Here is a 19,772-nt window from a genome sequence, read left to right on the forward strand (position 1 = left end):
GGTGGCATTGGATTGGGAAAAGTGGACATGGTGGCTGATGGGTATGGGGAAAGGCAGGAAGAGATGAGAGGTGGAGGCGTCTTTGGGACATGGAGCTGCCCTGGATGGTGCTTCAGGGGCAATCACCGGACATTGTAAATCCTCACAGGGCCCACTGGATGGAATGGGAGAGAGTATGGGCCATGATGTGGACCATTGACCATGAGGTGCAGAGGTGCCCAAAGATGTACTTACCAAATGCAATGGATGTGTCATGATGATGGGAATGAGTGTTGCTGGGGGTGGGGGGGGAGAGGAGGGGTGGGGGTGGTGGAGTTGAATGTGACCTCATATATATATATATTTTTTTAATGTAATATTATTACAAAGTCAATAAAATTTAAAAAATTTAAAAAATTAAAAAAAAATAAGACAATGTTCTGCAACCTCCACCTCTATCTAATTCCAAAGAATATTTTCACCACTTGTCCCCCCCAAAACTTGCACCCTTTAATAGTTACTCCCATTCTCCCCTTCCCCTAGTCCCTGGCAACCACAAACCAACAATATGTTTTCTCTCTCTGTGGCTTTACCTATTCTGGATATTTCATATAAATGGAATCATACAATATGTGACCTTTGGGGTATGGCTTCTTTCACTTTAGCATAATGTTCTCAAGGTTCATCACATTATAGCATGTATCAATACTTCACCAATTTTTTCATTTTTTTATTAGAGAAGGCATGAGCTTATGAAACAATCATGCATAATGTGCAGCATTCTCATACATCACACCTCCACCAACACCTTACATTGTTGTGGAACATTTGTTACAGATTATGAAAGAACATGATCAGACTATTACCACTATGACCCATACTGTATATTTGGTATATATTTTCTATATTCCCTCTATTATTAACTCAATGTATTAGTCTTCTACATTTGTTATAGTTCATATAGTTCAAACATATTTGTACTGTTAACCACAGTCCAATTTCCACCACATGGTTCACTGTGTTATACAGTCCCATGCCTTGTACATTCTATCCAACGTTTACACTCAATGGCTCTTGTTATCACCACTTTTATTCTTCAGTTCAGACAGATTTCAGAATGAAGAAATGCAACTTCAGTTCAGTCAAACATTTATTTGATTACAGCTCAGTGTTGTGGCTTAATGCAGCTCAAACCTGGCCAAGGCATTGGTGGAAGCACCCTCAGTGTTATAGCACAAGCCTGGCCAAGGAGCCAGTGGAAGCACTCCCGGGATGAAGATGGAGGCAAATAGCTTGGTGCTATGGCTCATCATTGCAGCTCAGCTCAGTGTCACAACTCAATGTTCATCTAGCTGGGGTGAAGATGGAAGCAAGCTCGGGGTTTTGGAACTTGATATAGGTTCATTGTGTCAATGTCCCTGGGTGTGTAACCCCAAGTTTTGACATTCTGGATAGTTAATCACTGGCTCCGTGCGAGGGCATTGGTTAGGGTTTGGAGAGACATTAGCATTTTATGTTAATAGGGTATCCTAACTGGGAGGTGTTGATTAGCTATTTATGGGAGATGTTGATTGGCTGTTTATGGGAGGTGTTGATTGGCTGTTTATTATTTAGAGTAACGGATCCTATTGGTTGAAAAATATCTTACCCTATTTGTTGGCTCTGCCTGGGGGTTACTGTTTGATTACCAGCCCCTTCCTTCAGCTCTCACTTTCATCACGGAGTTGTGCAGTCATCACCCGAGTAAATCTTTGAACGTTAGTACAGGATTTTTTTCTTTTGGACTGAGGTACCTCATTACTTTTTTATGACTGAATAATATTATACTGAATGTATATATCACAATTTATCTATTCATCAACTGGTTGATGGACATTTGGGTTGTTTCCACTTTTAGCGATTGTGAATAGTGCTGCTATGAACATTCATATACAAGGATTTGTTTGAGTCCCTCTTTACAATTATTTAGATATCTCTCTAAGAGTGAAATTGCTGCCTCATATAGTAATTCTATGTTTAGCTTTTTGAGGAATTTTCAAGCAGTTTTCCAAAGCACCTGCACCATTTTATATTTCTGCCAAAATGTATAGGATTCCAATTTCTCCACATTCCCACCAATACTAGTCATTTTCCTTTTTTAAAATTATTATTATATCCATCCTACTGGGTTACAGGTGGCATCACACTATAGTTTTGGTTTGCATTTCTCTCAAGACTAATGTTGAGCATCTCTTTGCATACTTGTTGGCCATTTGTATACCTCATTTGGATGAATGTCTCTTTAAATCCTTTGCCTATTTTTAATTGGGTTATTTGTCTTTTTGTTGTTGAGTTGTAAGTGTTCTTACATACTCTGGATACTATTACAGATCCTTTTCATATATAAGATTTGCAACTAATTTTTCCAATCTCTAGGTTGTCTTTTTACTATCTCAAAAATTTTTGAGGTTTTTTTTAATTTATTAAAGTATATCATGCACACATAAACATACATAAACAATAAGTGTATAGTAATAGTTGTGAACTTACAAAACAAACATACAAGCATCGTACAGGACTCATAACTCACCCTACCACCAATACCTTGTATAGTTGTTAAACACTTGAAACTAATGATTAAAGATCATTGTCAAAATATTACTACTAACCAAAGTATTTTCCCCCAATCCACCCTATTATTATTATTATCTTTATATCATTTAAATATGAATATATATATAAATAAATAAGTGTATAGCAAAAGTTGTGAACCTACAAAGCAAACATGCATAACATCTTACAGGGGTCCCAAACATCAACCCTCCACCAACAACTTGCATTGTCATGAGAAGTTTGTTACAAATTATGAAAGGATATTGTCAAAATCTTACTACTAATTATAGTCCTTATCATACATTTGGTGTGTTTTCCCCCAACCCACCTTATTATTATTTTTTTTTTAATTTTTTTATTTTTTATTGACTTTGTAATAATATTACATTAAAAATATATATGTGAGGTCCCATTCAACCCCACCCCCCCACCCCCCCTCTCCCCCCCCCCCCAACAACACTCGTTCCCATCATCATGACACATCCATTGGATTTGGTAAGTACATCTTTGGGCACCTCTGCACCTCATATACATTGGTTCACATCATGGCCCATACTCTCCTCTATTCCATCATGTAGGCCCTGTGAGGATTTTTTAAATACATTTTTTATGACAGAAGCTGTAAGCTTTTAAAACAATCATGCACATGTGCAGAATTCCCAAAGAACACCCCTCTATCCACACACCACACTGTGGTGGAACATTTGTTACGGAGAATATAATATCATGTGATTGTTACCATGTCCGTAGGGTGCATTTGGCTCACATTTTCCATACTGCCCCCTTATCAACACAGTACGTCTTTGGCATAGATGCAAGAATATTATATTATTACTGTTAACCACAGTCCACAGGTCACTCCAGGTGTATTTTTCCCATACTTCTGCACATTCCCACCACCCTGAGTAGTAATGTACATTTGCTTTTTCACAAAGGACACTCTTGCACCTCTACCATCAACCACAATTCTCATTCATCTCTTGGTTTACTGTGCTATGCAGTTCCTAGATTATTCTCTAGAATTCTTTCAATTGGCATTTACATACATAGACTATATTTTTAGTCACATTCCTATTTATAAAATAGCTGTTAAACACTATTTGTTATCATTCACTCTATACATTTCCACACTTTTACAATAAAGCTTATTAAAACTTCTACGTACATAAAATACCAGTAGTCCATCTCATTCTTTCTCTTATCTCCTTTAACAGTCCATCACCTACCACCAGATCTTGAAGATATTTTCCTACAATTTCTTCTAGAAGCTTTATGGTTCTTGCTTTTATTTTTAGGTTAACTCCATTTTGAGTTAATTTTTGGATAAGGTGTGAGAGATGGGTCTTCTTTCTTTCGGCTATGGATATCCAGTTCTTTCAGTCCCATTTGTTGAATGGACTTTTCTGTCCAAGCTGTGTGGGTTTGACAGTCTAGTCAAAAATTACTTGACCATATATGTAAGGGTATGTTCCTAAACCATTAGTTTGGTTCCCTTTGGTCTATGTTTCTGTCTTTATGCCAGTATCACATTGTTTTTACCACTATAGCTAGGTAATATGATTTAAAGTCTGGAGATAAGAATTTGCTTTTCCTTTTTGTGATGTTTCTGGCTATTCAGGGACCCCTTATCATTTCAAATAAATTTGATAATCACGTTTTCAATTTTTTTTAATGCTGGTGGAATTTTTATCAGGATTGCATTGAATCTGTATATTAATTTGAGTAGAATTGACATCTTAATATTTACTCTTCCAATCCATGAGCAAGGAATGTTCTTCCAGTTATTTAGGACTTTTAAAATTTATTTTAACTTTGAGTTGCAGTTTTCTGAATACAAGTGCTTCACATCGTTGGTTAAGATTATTCCTGACTATTTGAGTTTTATCTGTCATATTTTATTTTCACCATTCTTTTGACACTTTTAGTTACTTTTTAAAAATTTTATTGATGTATATCATTCATACATGAACACATATAAACAATAAGTGTATAGTAAAGATTGTGAACTTACTAAATAAACATACATCACATCACACAGGGGTCTCATACATAACCCCTCCACCAACTCTTTGCATTGTTGTGAAACATTTGTTACAAACTATGCAAGAGCATCATCAAAATATTACTACCAACTATAGTCCTTATCTTACATTTGGTGTATTTTTCCCCCAAACCATACTATTTTTTAAAGATATAGTTTTATTACAGATACTGTAATATCTTGCATTGAATTATTGAAAACGTGATCTTGCAAAACAATCATACAGGTGTGTAGATTTCCCATACAAATTCCATACCCTGGTAGAATATTTGTTACAGATTATGAGACAATATCATCAGACTATTCCACCAATCAGGGTCCATAGCATACATTTGGCACACTTTTTCCATACACTTCCATTATCAACACAGTACAGCTTTGGCATTGATGCAAGAATATTATAGTATTGCTGTTAACCACAGTCTATAGGTAACACCAGTTGTATTTTTCCCATGCTTCTCCATATGCCCATTACCCTGCAATAGTGATGCACATCTGCTGTAGCTCACAGAAAGACTCTCTTGCATTTGTACCCTTTTTTTCTGTCTTTATTTATTTTTTAATGTTACATTAAAAAAATATGTGGTCCCCCTATACCCCCCACTCCCCTCACCCCACTCCTCCCACATCAACAACCTCCTCCATCATCATGGGACATTCATTGCACTTGGTGAATACATCTCTGAGTACTGCTGCTCCACATGGTCAATCGTCCACATTATAGTTTACTCTCTCCCTCAGTCCACCCAGTGGGCCATGGGAGGACATACAATGTCCAGTAACTGTCCCTGCAGTACCACCCAGGACAACTCCAAGTCCTGAAAATGCCCCTACATCACATCTCTTCTTCCCACTCCCTACCCTCAGCAGCTACCATGGCAACTTTCTCCACATCAATGCCACATTTTCTTTGATTACTAATCACAATAGTTCCAGAATAGAATATCAGTAAATCCTCTCTAATCCATACTCTATTCATCCATTCTGTGGACTCTGGGAGGGTTATGTCTACTCCACCTCTATATCGAGAGGGTGTTTAGATTCCATTTGGATGATGGATGCAATTCTTCTGCTTCCCGTTGTAGGCACTCTTGGCTCCCTGGTGTGGTAGTTGACCTTCTTCACCTCCCTGTTAGCTGGTGGGGTTAAGTCCAATAAACCAGAGGGTAGGAGTTGCAAGTCTTTTGAGGCTCAGGGCCTGGCTATCACATGGACAGTCCAGAGATTCAGGTTTTTAATATTTATTTATTTATTGTAAAGAAATTTTAGATGACATAAATGTTACATAAAAAATACAGGAGAGTCCTATATGCCCCACTCACTCCCCCACTCCCCCTCCCATATTTTCCCACATTAAGAACATCCTTCATTAGTGTGGTACATTTGTTACAGTTGCTGAACACATATTGAAGCATTGCCACTAACCATGGATTATAATTCAAATTATAGTTTACCCTCTGTCCCATGCAATTTTATAAGTTATGGAAAAATGTGTGATGGCCTGTATCCACCATTGCAATGTCATGCAGGACTATTCCAGTGTCCCAAAAATGCCTCCATATTACAACTACTCTTCTCTCTTCCTCCCCTCAGAGACTCTGGTGCCACTGCCTTTATATCAAGATACAAGATCTTCCATTGCTAGAATAATAAGTCTACTTTAATCCATAGTTGCATTCCCCTCTTATGTTTGTTCATTCATCAATCTTGAGGATTTGGGAATGGCTATACCCTCTCTGTTTCTGTCTGAGAGGGGATTTATATCCCATGTGGCAGATGGATAGAACTGTCTTGCTTGCAATTGTGGATACTCTGTTTTTTGGGGATGGGTGTTTTCCATAATCATCCTTTTGTTAGTTGTCCTGGGTGAGTTCAGTGAACTGGACAGTAGGTGTTGCAATTTTGCTGAGATTCAGGCTCAACCATCACACAAACAGATCAAAGATTTAAGTCTCTGGAACATGTATTTAACAAGTATATTGCTAATTTTAGGTTCAAACAAAAGGAGCAGAAAAGTCCTCTGTAGGGATATTATGAATGAGTCTAGCTCTGATACATTGGGGAGCATATATTCCAAAGTAAGGCCCAATGAAATGGTGCCGAATTCCTGAGATCATCTGCCCTGTGTATAGTGTCTAGACATCTCTAGAGCCCTCAAGAGCCCAGCTGTTTGAGTCACTGTTTACTATGGCAGTCAATGAGAGCCTGCTGAGACATACAAAAGCATAACCTCTAGAATGACCTCTTGACTCACTTTGAAATCTCTTAGCCATAGAAACTCATTTGTATTTAATATTTCCCCCTTATGGCCAAAGTCTTTTTTCTAAATGCATTGCTAATTTTATTTTATTTTATATTATTTTGGATTTTGTTTTTTCTTTTTCATTTTTCTAAAAATATTACATTCAAAAAATATGAGGTCCCCATTCACACCCACCACCCCCACCCCACCACTACCCCCACAGCAACACTCTCCCCCATCATCACGACACATCCACTGCATCTGGTGAGTACATCTCTGGGCGTCACTGCACCCCATGGCCAGTGGTCCACACCATAGCCCACACTCTCCCACGTTCCATCCAGTGGGCCATGGGAGGACATACGATGTCCGGCAATTGTCCCTGGAACATCACCCAGGAAAACTCCAAGTACCGAGAATGCCTCCACATCTCATCTCTTCCTCCCATTCCCCGCACCCAGCAGCCACCATGGTCACTTTTTCCACACCAATGCCATATTTTCTAGATTATTGACCACAATAGTTCCTGAATAGAATATCATGAAGTTCACTCTAATCCTTACTGTATTCCTCCTTCCTGTGGACCTTGGCTTGGTTGTGTCCATTCCACATTTATGTCAAGAGGGGGCTTAGATTCCACATGGATACTGGATGCAATCATCCTGCTTTCAGTTGTAGGCACTCTAGGCTCCGTGGTATGGTGGTTGACATTCTTCAACTCCATGTTAGCTGAGTGGGGTAAGTCCAGTAAATCAGAGTGTAGGAGCTAAAGTCTGTTCAGCCTCAGGGCCTGGCTATCATATTGTCAGTCCAGAGATTCAAATCTCCTAGATATATCTTAAACCCCAGCACCAACTACAATTCCAGTAAAGTAGCATGAAAGGCTTGTGAAAATAAATCACATCTGAGTCCAGCTCCATCACGCAGAAACACCAACTCCAAAGAAGGGCCAACTGACATGGCAGTGAACTCCATCTGCCATGACCATAGAACCTGTTGGTCTCTTTAGCCCTCAAGGGAACCAATACCTGGGGTTGTATCTACTTTATCTGTCTCTGAGACTCTGCTCATGTGTGCATACAGGCAATCCTTCTGACAACCTCCAGACTCTTTTTTAGATGCTCATAGCCATATAAACTCATTCGTCCTTTCCATTTCCCCCTTACTTTAGGTCAAAGAGCATTTTTAACTCCTGTTATTATATGTAGACAGGGATATTCTGCTGGTCCACGTTGAACCTTTAATTCAAGGTCGTTTTCTAGTTACGTCATCAGCTGGTACTTGGTAGTGATCCCTTGGTGCCAGGGAGGCTCATCCCCGGGTGTCATGTCCCATGCTGGGGGGAAGGCAGTGCATTTACATGCTGAGTTTGGTTTTATACTGGCCACATTTGAGTAACACTGAGGCTGTCAGGAGGGAACCCCTAGGCACAGTGCTGCTCTAGGCCTTGTTCTTATTTCAGGTGTATAGGCTCACAACCATAGTCATTAGTATCAGGGGGTCACTGTTGGACCCTCATTCCTTCCTGGTCCTTGCCATTGCACTTGGGGGACTGCCGCTGCTCCACTAGGGACCATGACAGAGCCCCCCCCCCAGCCAGGAACACAGTACCCCCCAGCTGTTGTTTTTAATTGTTTCCACTATGAGTATGTCCAAACATTTCCTTGCACCCTGGACACATGCCCTGTATAACTCCCTGTCAACCATATGTCCCTTGTCAATAACATCCCATACCAGTATTCCTCCACTGCCATTGTTGAACCACTCTGTGATCCAAAACTTCCTGAAAAGTGAAGCCCAATATAATGCCAGGTTCCCTTAATAGTAAAATGGAATATAGTGATGCATTTAAAGGTTAGATATAGAATACATAGTGATTTGGAAAAATTCTACATCCTATCTTTTTCTTTTCTTTTTTCCTAATTATTGAGCTTCTCTTCACAAGAGCTATAGATCACAGTAATTCATATGTATAATATACAGTACTGCCACACATCCACCATAAAACCTTTTCCCTTCTACAGCGATAATCTTTTAACTTATTCATATCGTATTTACTGAAACTGATGTACAGATATTGAGACAATAGCTTTCAAACAAGGTAACATTTGTGTTTACATTGTGGTTTATACTTTAGGCTATACAGTTTTCTAAATTTTTAGTTATCCTATGTTTTACATTATGGTTTACATTATTAGTCTGTCAGCCCCTATATGTTTTTGGTGTAATATTACATGTTTTATATCCATCCTTGTGTAATCTTGTGAAACACTTCTATTGCCCTCACAGTTATGTTGGTTCCATCTATTCAATATCTATTTCCCCCTCCCCTTGGGGCCCACAGTGACAGTCAATCTTCATTTCCTGAGGAGCCACGTTCAGAAATATTGGCAACAGTGCTGAGGGTCTGACCTGCTCAACTGCCCTAATGCCCTGGGAGCCACCATTTCTCTTGAGAGATACAGTTCCCTCTATTTGATGGCATTAGTCCTCCCCAGGTTGTGGGTCTACCTTCACTCTCATTATGTGGGTCTCTACCCAATGGTATAACCCACTCTGGCAAAATGAGCATTCACATATTCCGTAGGAGTCTGTCCTGCGTCAGGTTATCCCCTTTGAGTATCTTAAACAGGTAACTTTCCTAATTATATTTTGAAAAGGTTTTCTCAGCATTATACTCTCAACCAACACCTGACAATCTCCTATGTTCGTGTGTTGCCCCACCCTCCCCCCAATTTCTTGGGCAATATTACCCATCCGCCCATCCCTAGCCCCCGTCAATCCCACAAAGCCCAACTCAAAGGTAACCCTATGCCCCCACTTTATTCCTTCCTTGTACATATACTTACCTCCAGCTTATCATGGATTTCACCTATGTAGATGTCAGCTTACATCTTCCTCACTCCCCGATTTCCTGTAATCCTATCTTCCAGGTTCTAGCTCTCTGAGGCAGCTTGCTTATTTCATATCATTGAAGTCATGTAGTATTTGTCCTTCAATGCCTAGGTTGCTTCTCTCAACATAAGGTTCTCAAGATTCATCCATGTTATCACGTGTGTTTGTAGTATATTTGTTCTTAAAGCCGAGTAGTATTCCATTGTATGTATATACCACATTTTATAGATCCACTCATCTGTTGATGGGCATTTGGGTTGATTCCAACTTTTGGCGATAGTGAACAATGCTGCTATGAACATTGGTGTGCATATATCGGTTTGTGTCCTTGTTTTCAGTTCTGCTGGGTGGAATTGCGGGGTCATGTGGCAAATCTATGGTTAGTTTTTTGAGAAACTGCCAAACTGTCCTCCAGAATGGTTGGATCCTTCTGCATTCAAACCAGCAGTGGATGAGTGTTCCCATTTCTTCACATCCACTCCAGCATTTGTATTCTTCTGTTTTTTTCATAGCTGCCAATGTTATGGGAGTAATACGGTATCTCATTGTAGTTTTGATTTGCATTTCCCTAATAGCTAAAGATTTGGAGCATTTTTTTAATGTGTTTTTAGCCATTTGTATTTTGTCTTTGGAGAACTGTCTGTTTAAATCTTTTTCCCATTTTTTAAATGGGTTGTTTATCTTTTTATTTTTAAGATATAGGAGTTCTTTATTATGCAAGTTATAAGTCTCTTATCGGATATATGGTTGCCAAATATTTTCTCCCATTGTGTGGGTTTCCTGTTTACTTTCTTGACAAACTCCTTTGAGCTGCAGAAGGCTTTAATTGTGAGGAAGTCCCATTTATCTATTTGTTCTTTTGCTGCTTGTGCTTTTGGTGTGATGTTCATGAAGCCATTTCCTATTACAAGGACTTGTAGATGTATCCCTACACTGCTTTCCAAAGTCTTTATGGTCTTGGCTCTTATATTTAGGTCTTTGATCCATCTTGAGTTGATCTTTGTATAAGGTTGGAGATGGTAATCCTCTTTCATTCTTCTACATATGGATATCCAGTTCTCCAGGCACCATTTGTTGAATAGGCCATTCTCTCCCAGTTGAGAGGGTTTGGTGGCTTTATCGAATATTATATGGCTATATATATGAGGCTCTATATCAGAAATTTCAGTTCAATTCCATTGGTCTGTGTCTCTCCTTATGCCAATACCATGCTGTTTTCACTACTGTAGCTTTGTAGTATGTTTTGAAGTCAGGTAGTGTGATTCCTCCAATTTCATTTTTCTTTTTCAATATGTCTTTGGTTATTCGGGGCCTCTTTACTTTCCAAATAAATTTCATAGTTAGTTTTTCTAGTTCCTTAAAGAAGGCTGTGTTGATTTTTATTGGGATTGCATTGAATGTGTAGATCAGTTTTGGTTCGATAGACATCTTAATAATATTTAGTCTTCCTATCCATGAACAGGGAATATTCTTCCATTTATTTATGTCTTCTTTGATTTCCTTGATCAGTCTTGTATAGTTCTCGGTGTATAAGTTTTTTACATCTTTAGTTAAATTTATTCCTAAATATTTGATTTTTTTATTTACTATTGTGAATGGTATTTGTTTCTTCATTTCCTCCTGATCTTGCTCATTATTGTTGTACAGAAATGCTACTGATTTTTGCATATTGATCTTATAACCTGCTACTTTACTAAACTCATTTATGAGTTCTAGAAGCTTTGTTGTAGACCTCTCAGGGTTTTCTATGTATAGGATCATGTCATCTGCAAATAACGAAATTTTGAATTCTTCCTTTCCAATTTGAATGCCTTTTATATCTGGTTCTTACCTCAGTGCTCAAGCAAGTACTTCTAAGACAATGTTAAATAGAAGGGGAGAGAGTGGGCATCCTTGTCTTGTTCCTGATCTTAGAGGGAAGGATTTTAGGATTTCTCCATTGTAAACGATGTTGGCTGTGGGTTTTTCATATATACTCTTTATCATGTTCAAAAAGTTTCCTTGTATTCCAATCTTTTGGAGTGTTTTCATCAAGAAAGGGTGCTGTATTTTGTCAAATGCTTTTTCTGCATCTATAGATATAATCGTGTGATTTTTTTTCCTTCAATCTGTTTATATGGTGTATTACATTGATTGATTTTCTTATGTTGAACCATTCTTGCATACCTGGAATGAATCCCACTTGGTCGTGGTGTATAATTCGTTTAATGTGTTGTTGAATACAATTAGCAAGTATTTTGTTAAGTATTTTTGCGTCTAGGTTCATTAGAGAAATTGGTCTGTAATTTTCCTTTCTTGTGGTGTCTTTGTTTGGCTTTGGTACTAGGGTAATGTTGGCATCATAGAACGAGTTAGGCAATATTCCTTCTGTTTTGATTTTTTGGAAGAGTTTCAGCAGGACTGGTGTTAGTTCTTTCCGGAATGTTTTGTAGAATTCACCTGTGAAGCCGTCTGGTCCTGGGCTCTTCTTAGTTGGGAGGTTTTTAATGACTGATTCTATCTCTTTACTTGTGATTTCTTTGTTGAGGTCATCAATTTCTTCTTTCGTCAATATAGGCTGCTTATGTGTTTCTAGGAATTTGTCCATTTCCTCTGAATTGTCCTTTTTTTGGAATATAGTTTTTCAAAGTATCCTCTTATGATAGTCTTTATTTCTGTGAGGTCAGTGGTGATATCTCCTTTCTCATTTCTTATTTTGTGTATTTGCATCTTCTCCCTTTTTTTCTTTGTTAGTCTCGCTAAAGGTTTGTCAATTTTATTGATCTTCTCAAAAAGCCAGCTCTTGGTCTTGTTTATCTTTTCAAGTGCTTTCTTATTTTCTATTTCATTTAGTTCTGCTCTTATCTTTGTCATTTCTTTCTTTCTTCTTCCGGTGGGATTACTTTGTTGTTTTTTACTAATTCCTTCAAATGTGCAGTTAGTTCTTCAATTTTTGCTCTTTCTTCTTTTTTGATGTATGAATTCATGGCTATAAATTTCCCTCTCAGTACTGCTTTTGCTGCATCCCATTAATTTTGGTATGTTGTGTTATCATTATAATTTGTTTCAAGGTAGTTATTGATTTTTTTTGAGATTTCCTCTTTGACCCACTGTTTTTCTAAGAGTGTGCTGTTTAATTTCCATATCTTGGTGTGAAATCTGGGCCTCTGGCCCTTGCAGATTTCCAGCTTCCCTCCACTGAGATATTATTTTGTATGATTTCGATCTTTCTGAATTCATTAAGCCTTTCTTTGTGGCCTAGCATATGGTCTATCTTGGAGAATGTTCCATGTGCGCTTGAGAAAAATGTATATCCTGCTGTGTTAGTGTGTAATGATCTGTATATGTCTATTAAATCCAGCTCCTCTAACATACTGTTCAAATATTTTGTTTCTTTAGTGATTCTCTTTTGAGATGTTCTGTCCAGAGTTGATAGTGGTGTATTAAAATCCCCCACTATAATTGTAGATGCATCTATTCTTTCACTTAGTTTTCCTAGCGTTTGCTAGGCACCCGTGTTAGGAGCATAAATATTTATGATTGTTCGTTCTTCTTGAGAGAGTGTCCTTTTCACTAATATGTAATATCCTTCTTTGTCTCTCACAATTGTTTCGCATTTAAAGTCTATTTTGTCTGATATTAATATAGCTACTCCTGTCTTTTTTTTGGTTATTGTTTGTTTGTAAGATTGTTTTCCAACCATTCACTTTCAGCCTCCATGAATCTCTGGGTCTAAGATGTGTCTCTTGCAGACAGCATGTAGATGGGTCATATTTCCTTATCCAATGTTCCAGTCTGAATCTTTTGATAGGTGAGTTTAATCCGTTGACATTCAGTGTTATTACTTTCAAGGAATTATTTATGTTAGCTATATTTTGATTGGACTTGTGTTTGTCATATTTTGTTTGTTTTTTTTTCTTCTCTCTTTGTCTTTTTTGTTGCTCTTACACTCTCCTCCAACTCTGCCTGTCCTGTTTTTTCCTTTCTTCCTGCAGAACTCCCTTTAGAATTTCTTGAAGGGGAGGTTTCTTATTGGCATACTCTTCAATTTCTGTTTATCTGTGAATATTTTGTTCCCTGCATTGCTAATTGATGCTTGGTAATAATCCCTCAGTGCTAGGGAGGCTAATCCCTGGGTGTCAAGCCCCATGCTGGGGGAAAGGTAGTTTGTTTATATGTGGAGTTTAGCTTAAAGAGCCACATTTGAACAACAAGGAAGCTTTCAGGAGGTAATAACTCTTAGGAAATATATAATACTAGGCTAAGTTTCAGTTTCATAAAAACAAGTTCATAAGTAAAACCATCAATATCAAGGACCAGCATAATGGTCTGTCTTCCTTTTCTAGGCACTGCCCATATACTCAGGAGATTCTTGCCACTCAATTAGAGAATGTAGCAGGACTTCCCAAGATGGGAATTCAATATTCTTTTGGTTATTGTGTGGGTCTCCACCCACCGAGACAAAACCTACGACTACTTGAACAAATTCATATGTCATAAAGACATGCCCCAGGTGAACCCCTCCCCTGATATCCCCCCATCACTGACATCCTGCACTAGTAGTCTTCCCCTGCCAAAACTGTGACCCTTCTGTGATACAAAACCTACATCCAAAAAAATCAAAATATAAACAAAAATATTAAAATAAAATAATTATAGTAAATAACAAATAAAATACAAAAATAAAATAAATGTTTCATTGTGTCTTTCATCACCATAAAATCTGTCGTCTTTTATGTACAGTGACAATTTCTTCTGGATGATCCCCCAGGGTCTTTTTTGTTTTGTTTTGTTTTTTGCTTTATCTTCAAAGAAGCTGTAGGTTTTTAAATTTTTAAATAACATTTTGCATGTGTATGGTACATTTGTTACAATTGACATACAAATATTTAAGCATTGCTACTAACCATTGTCAATACTTTACATTATGATTTACATTTTGCACCATACACTTTTACAAATTTTGAAGAAATTTAAGATGGCCTGTATCTGTCATTGCAAGATCATGCAGAACAATTCCAATGCCCTAAAAATACCCTATGTTCCAGCTATTCTAGTCTTCCCTCCTCTTCCCCTCAGAACCTATGATAACCGCTAAGTTTGAATAAGAATAGGGTTCATAGTTCCTCTCAAAGAACTAACATCATTTCAAAAAGATGTCACCGCCTGCTGACCAATGCCAAGTTGCAGCCAGAAAAACTGGTCTATTACTCACCCAACCCCATTATAGGTAGGTCCAAGAGAAACGACAGCAGAGTCAAAGGAGACTTGTAACTCAGTGTCACTGCAGGAGATTGACCAAACAAGTAAGATGGGGAACTCATCCAGTCAATGAGGTTTCCTTTCCTCTTTGGGCAGTAGAGTTGGGGCTAGGGAGATTGGAATGTAGTCTGATTTCTTTACAGACTTCTCAAACTCTAGCAACAAATCACCTAGGGCTGAAGAAAAAGAATATTGGGTTGGGGAGTGGGTGTAACCCAAGTGGTTGAGTGCCTGCTTCCCATGTACAAGGTCCCAGGTTTGATCCTCAGTACCTCCTAAAAACAAACGAATGAAAAAACCAACTTTCATTGGGGAGCAGATGTAGCTCAGTGGTTGAGTGCCTGCTTCCCATGTATGAAGACCTGGGTTCAATCCCTAGTACCTCCTAAAGAAAAAAAAAATACTGGGTCATTTTACAATAGTTTCTTTTTTGAATAAGATCTCAACTCTTTACAGAGTAGTGTAGAGTTCAGTAGCATGTCTCTGGAGACAGACTCCAGGTCTGAATTTCAGCCCCAATATATGCTAGGTGTGTGACCTTGAGAAAATTACTTAACCTCTCTGGGCCTTAGTTTTACCATATGTTTAAAATAGAGATAATTTAGTTTCTATCTCATGGTGCTGGGTTTTTTTTGTCCATCATTGCATGATCTTTTTATTTTTTTTAATTGATTTTGTAAAAATATTACATTAAAAAAATATATATGAGGACCCATTCAACCCCACCACCCCCCACCACCACTCCCCCCCCCCCCCCCAGCAACACTCATTCCCATCATCATGACACATCCATTGCATTTGGTAAGTACGTCTCTGGGCACCTCTGCACCTCATGGTCAATGGTCCACATCATGGCCCATACTCTCCCCCATTCCATCCAGTGGGCCCTGTGAGGATTTACAATGTCCGGTGATTGCCCCTGAAGCACCATCCAGGGCAGCTCCAAGTCCCAAAGACGCCTCCACCTCTCATCTCTTCCTGCCATTCCCCATACCCATTAGCCATCATGGTGCTGTTATGTGACTTAAAGGTAAGTTACTTACTTAGAAATGTCTGGCCCTTATTGAGTACACTGAATAAATGGAGTTATATAAATGAGTGATTTCCCATTTTTCTCAGACCTTCACCCATCACTGTCTGCTCATCCCACATAGTGCCTACAGTTTGATCATCCCCATTTCTGAGATGGATCTTCTAAATCCCAGAGAGAAAAAAACTGGCCTACTAACATACAGAAAGATGGATAAGACTGGACTTGAATGCTCTGGGGTGACTCAGCCAGTGTTTTCTTATCTATTTCATCTCTTCCTTCAGAAAAAAGTGAGCATAGTTTGAGGAAACCTCGCTGGAAAACATGGCTGGGGCCAGGCAGGATGTAAATAATATTAAAATAGCAACCACTTAATATGTGTTAGGCACAATTCTAAGTATATGCTTTGTATTATTTTAGTTAATCCTCACAGTAACCCTAGGAGGTAATCACTGTTATTCTCAACATGATCACATAGATGAAGAAACTGAGACTTCAGTACCTAGAATGCCTTAAAGCCTGGATTTGAACCAAGAAGTCTGACAACAGAACTGGAGTCTGCAACCACTGCACTATACTACTGTCCACATAAAGTGAGGACAGCAGGAGAGGGAAAGCAGGAACAGAGGAAAATGGAGTAAAACAAGTTCCTTTTGAAGTAAATAGATTGAGACAAGATAATGCTTTGGTAACTTCCTAACTTAAAAGATTGAGTGTTAAGAACTACCTGGGTTTAAGTCCTACCTCTATTACTAGTTGTTGAATCTTTTTAGGTCTTTTCTTCTCATCTATAAAATGGTAATAAAACTATTTCTGAGAGTAGTGACAAGGTTCATATGAGATAATGCATATAAAGCACACAGGGCAATGCTTCACAGAAGGTAAATATTCAGTAAACAGGAGCAACTGATATCATTAATTGCATTTGCTCCAGGATTTGCTTAGCATTGGAGCTCTCCCGTCTCTTCTCAGGGAAAATAAATTAGCAAGGAAAACACTTTTCATATTGTCCATAAATTGAAGAACAGGGCAGCATAGCAGTTCTAGACATCCTTTCCCACTCTACAGTGTGTGTAGGGGAGCAGAGGGATGGGGAAGAGATGTGGCATTGTTAACATCACCAACTCTGTGTCAAATAATAGAACCCAGCAGGCTACCCCAGCCTCTTGATATTTATAACCTGAGTCAGAATTCTCCTTTTTCTTAAAGAGTTTTGCTTTTGCATGTCTTTTTCATATATGGTGCTTGATTTCTCACATCAACCCTGTGACGGAAAAGGAGGAAGGAATCTCAGATGTTTTGAGAGTCTTTCATGTACCAGGCATTTCCATCCGTGATTTCATTTACTCCTCACAATACCACTGTGAAGAGGTACAGTTATTCTCACTTTACAAGTGATGAGCTAGATCCAATGAAGTTTTTGCTTTCTTTTTAATGTGTATTTTCCTCTCATTCCATGTATCCAGCTTGACTTTGGCATGAGTTTGTGCCCTGCTGAAGTATTCTGAAATCTCACTATCCTTCCTTTAGTTTGCTAAAAGCACCTGGGAGCAATATGCCACAAACAGGTTGGCTTTTATAACAGGAATTTATAAAGTTAAAAGCTTACAGTTCTGAGGCCGTGAAAGTGTCCAAATCAAGGCATCATCAGGCGATTGGCTGCCAATGATCATGAAGTCCTTTCTCACATAGCAAGGCATATGGAGGCAACTGATTCTCTTCCAGGTTTTGTTGCTTCAGCTTCTGGCTGCTCCATTTGTGGCTTCCTCTCTCCTGGGTTCCTCTCTGAGCTCCTGGGTCCCTTCTCTCCATCTCTGCAGTTTTTTCTTCTCTGTCTGAGGCTTTTATTCCTCCATTTATAAAGGACTCCAGTAAAAGGATTAAGACCCACGCTTGGTCCCACAATCTAATCAAAGGCCCTTAAGTGAATCAATGGAATTTTAAAAATGGTCTAATCAAAAGGTCCCTGAACTGAATCTAATCAAAAGATCCCACCTACAATGGGTTTATAAGCACCGGAATGCGCTTGCTTTAAGAACAGAATTTTCTGGGGCTTACAAAAGACTCAAACCAGCACAGTCTTCAACACATTGATATTTGCATCTGTCCCAAGTCCCATTGACAGGAATTTGCTCCCAATGGATCTGAGATCAGATTATGACTCTGCTACTTATTAGCTATTTAATTCTGTGCAATCATCTAACCTTCTCTGTTTCCTCATGTCTAAAATAGGGATAACATCTACTTCATGAGGCTGTTAAAATTAAATAACTTACATGAAAGTATACTGCAAATTGGGATTTTTCATGGAAACATGACTTAAAATAGGATCATCTGTCAGTTTAATCTCAAAAGAGCTCCAGGGGTAAAAGGAATGTTTGTATTTCTGACCTAGATGTCAGATCTACAACTGCGGTTAGTAACTTTGGGAATGTTCGGGGACAAGGAATGAAGAAATTCCCTAAAGTCCCTTTTGAGAAAAAGGTCTATGCCATTATCAATGTGTGATTTATGTCATTATAGAGACATCTAAGACCTTTACATTGCATGCTTCTCAAAACAGTTTCATCTACATTATTACATTTGACATTCACTAAAAACCCAATGATTAGTCTTTACCAATTAAAATTGTTCCACTTGCTTTGTTACTATTTCCCCCTTTCTGGAAGTAGCCCATTTGAATTTGCAAAATCCTTCCCATCTTTCCTTCCAGGCCCATCATAAAGCCACCTTGGTCCAGAACTGAGCCCCATCCCCAAGATCAATCTTATCTCTGCTTTTCGAATCCACATAACACTGTACCTTATACTGCCTTGTATTCTAGTCATTTAAATATTTGCCTTAACCTCTGTCCCTCTTCCCTCACCTCCTCACTAAATTCAGAAATTCTTTGAAGGGAAGAAGGAAGGAATGATTTCCTTGTTGCTTTCCATTGGTCCCATTTTTTAAAAGTTTTTTATTGTGGAAAATTCTCAACAATTAGTAACACATGGACAATCTTACTGAGTCTATACCTCCATCCCCTCTGCCCTCTCATTCTGGATTATTTTATTTTATTTTTTTAAAAGATTTATTTATTTTATTTAATTTCCCCCCCTCCCCTGGTTGTCTGTTCTTGGTGTCTGTTTGCTGCGTCTTGTTTCTTTGTCCGCTTCTGTTGTCAGCGGCTTTGTCCGCTTCTGTTGTCAGCTGCTTTGTCCGCTTCTGTTGTCGTCAGCGGCACGGGAAGTGTGGGCGGCGCCATTCCTGGGCAGGCTGCTCTTTCTTTTCACGCTGGGCGGCTTTCCTCACCGGCGCACTCCTTGCGCGTGGGGCTCCCCCACGCAGGGGACACCCTTGCGTGGCACGGCACTCCTTGCGCGCATCAGCACTGCGCATGGCCAGCTCCACACGGGTCAAGGAGGCCCGGGGTTTGAACCGCGGACCTCCCATGTGGTAGACGGACGCCCTAACCACTGGGCCAAAGTCCGTTTCCCCATTCTGGATTATTTTAAAGCAAATCCCAGACATCCTATCATTTCATCAGTAAATACTCCAATAGACGTCATCTTCTACATTTCTGTGAACCCTACATTTACATCTGTATTCCCTACAACTGTATCACATCAGAAGATAATTTCTGAGCACCTACTATGTGCCAGGCCTTGTGTTTGGCTCTGCCGGTTTCGTGAATAAGATACCGTGTGAGTTAAGGCGGCACACCAGTACTGAGACACGACGTTCCTAACCGAGAACTGTTATGGTTCCTGGGA

The sequence above is a fragment of the Dasypus novemcinctus genome, chromosome X (assembly GCF_030445035.2).
Source record: "Dasypus novemcinctus isolate mDasNov1 chromosome X, mDasNov1.1.hap2, whole genome shotgun sequence".
NCBI lineage: Eukaryota > Metazoa > Chordata > Mammalia > Cingulata > Dasypodidae > Dasypus > Dasypus novemcinctus.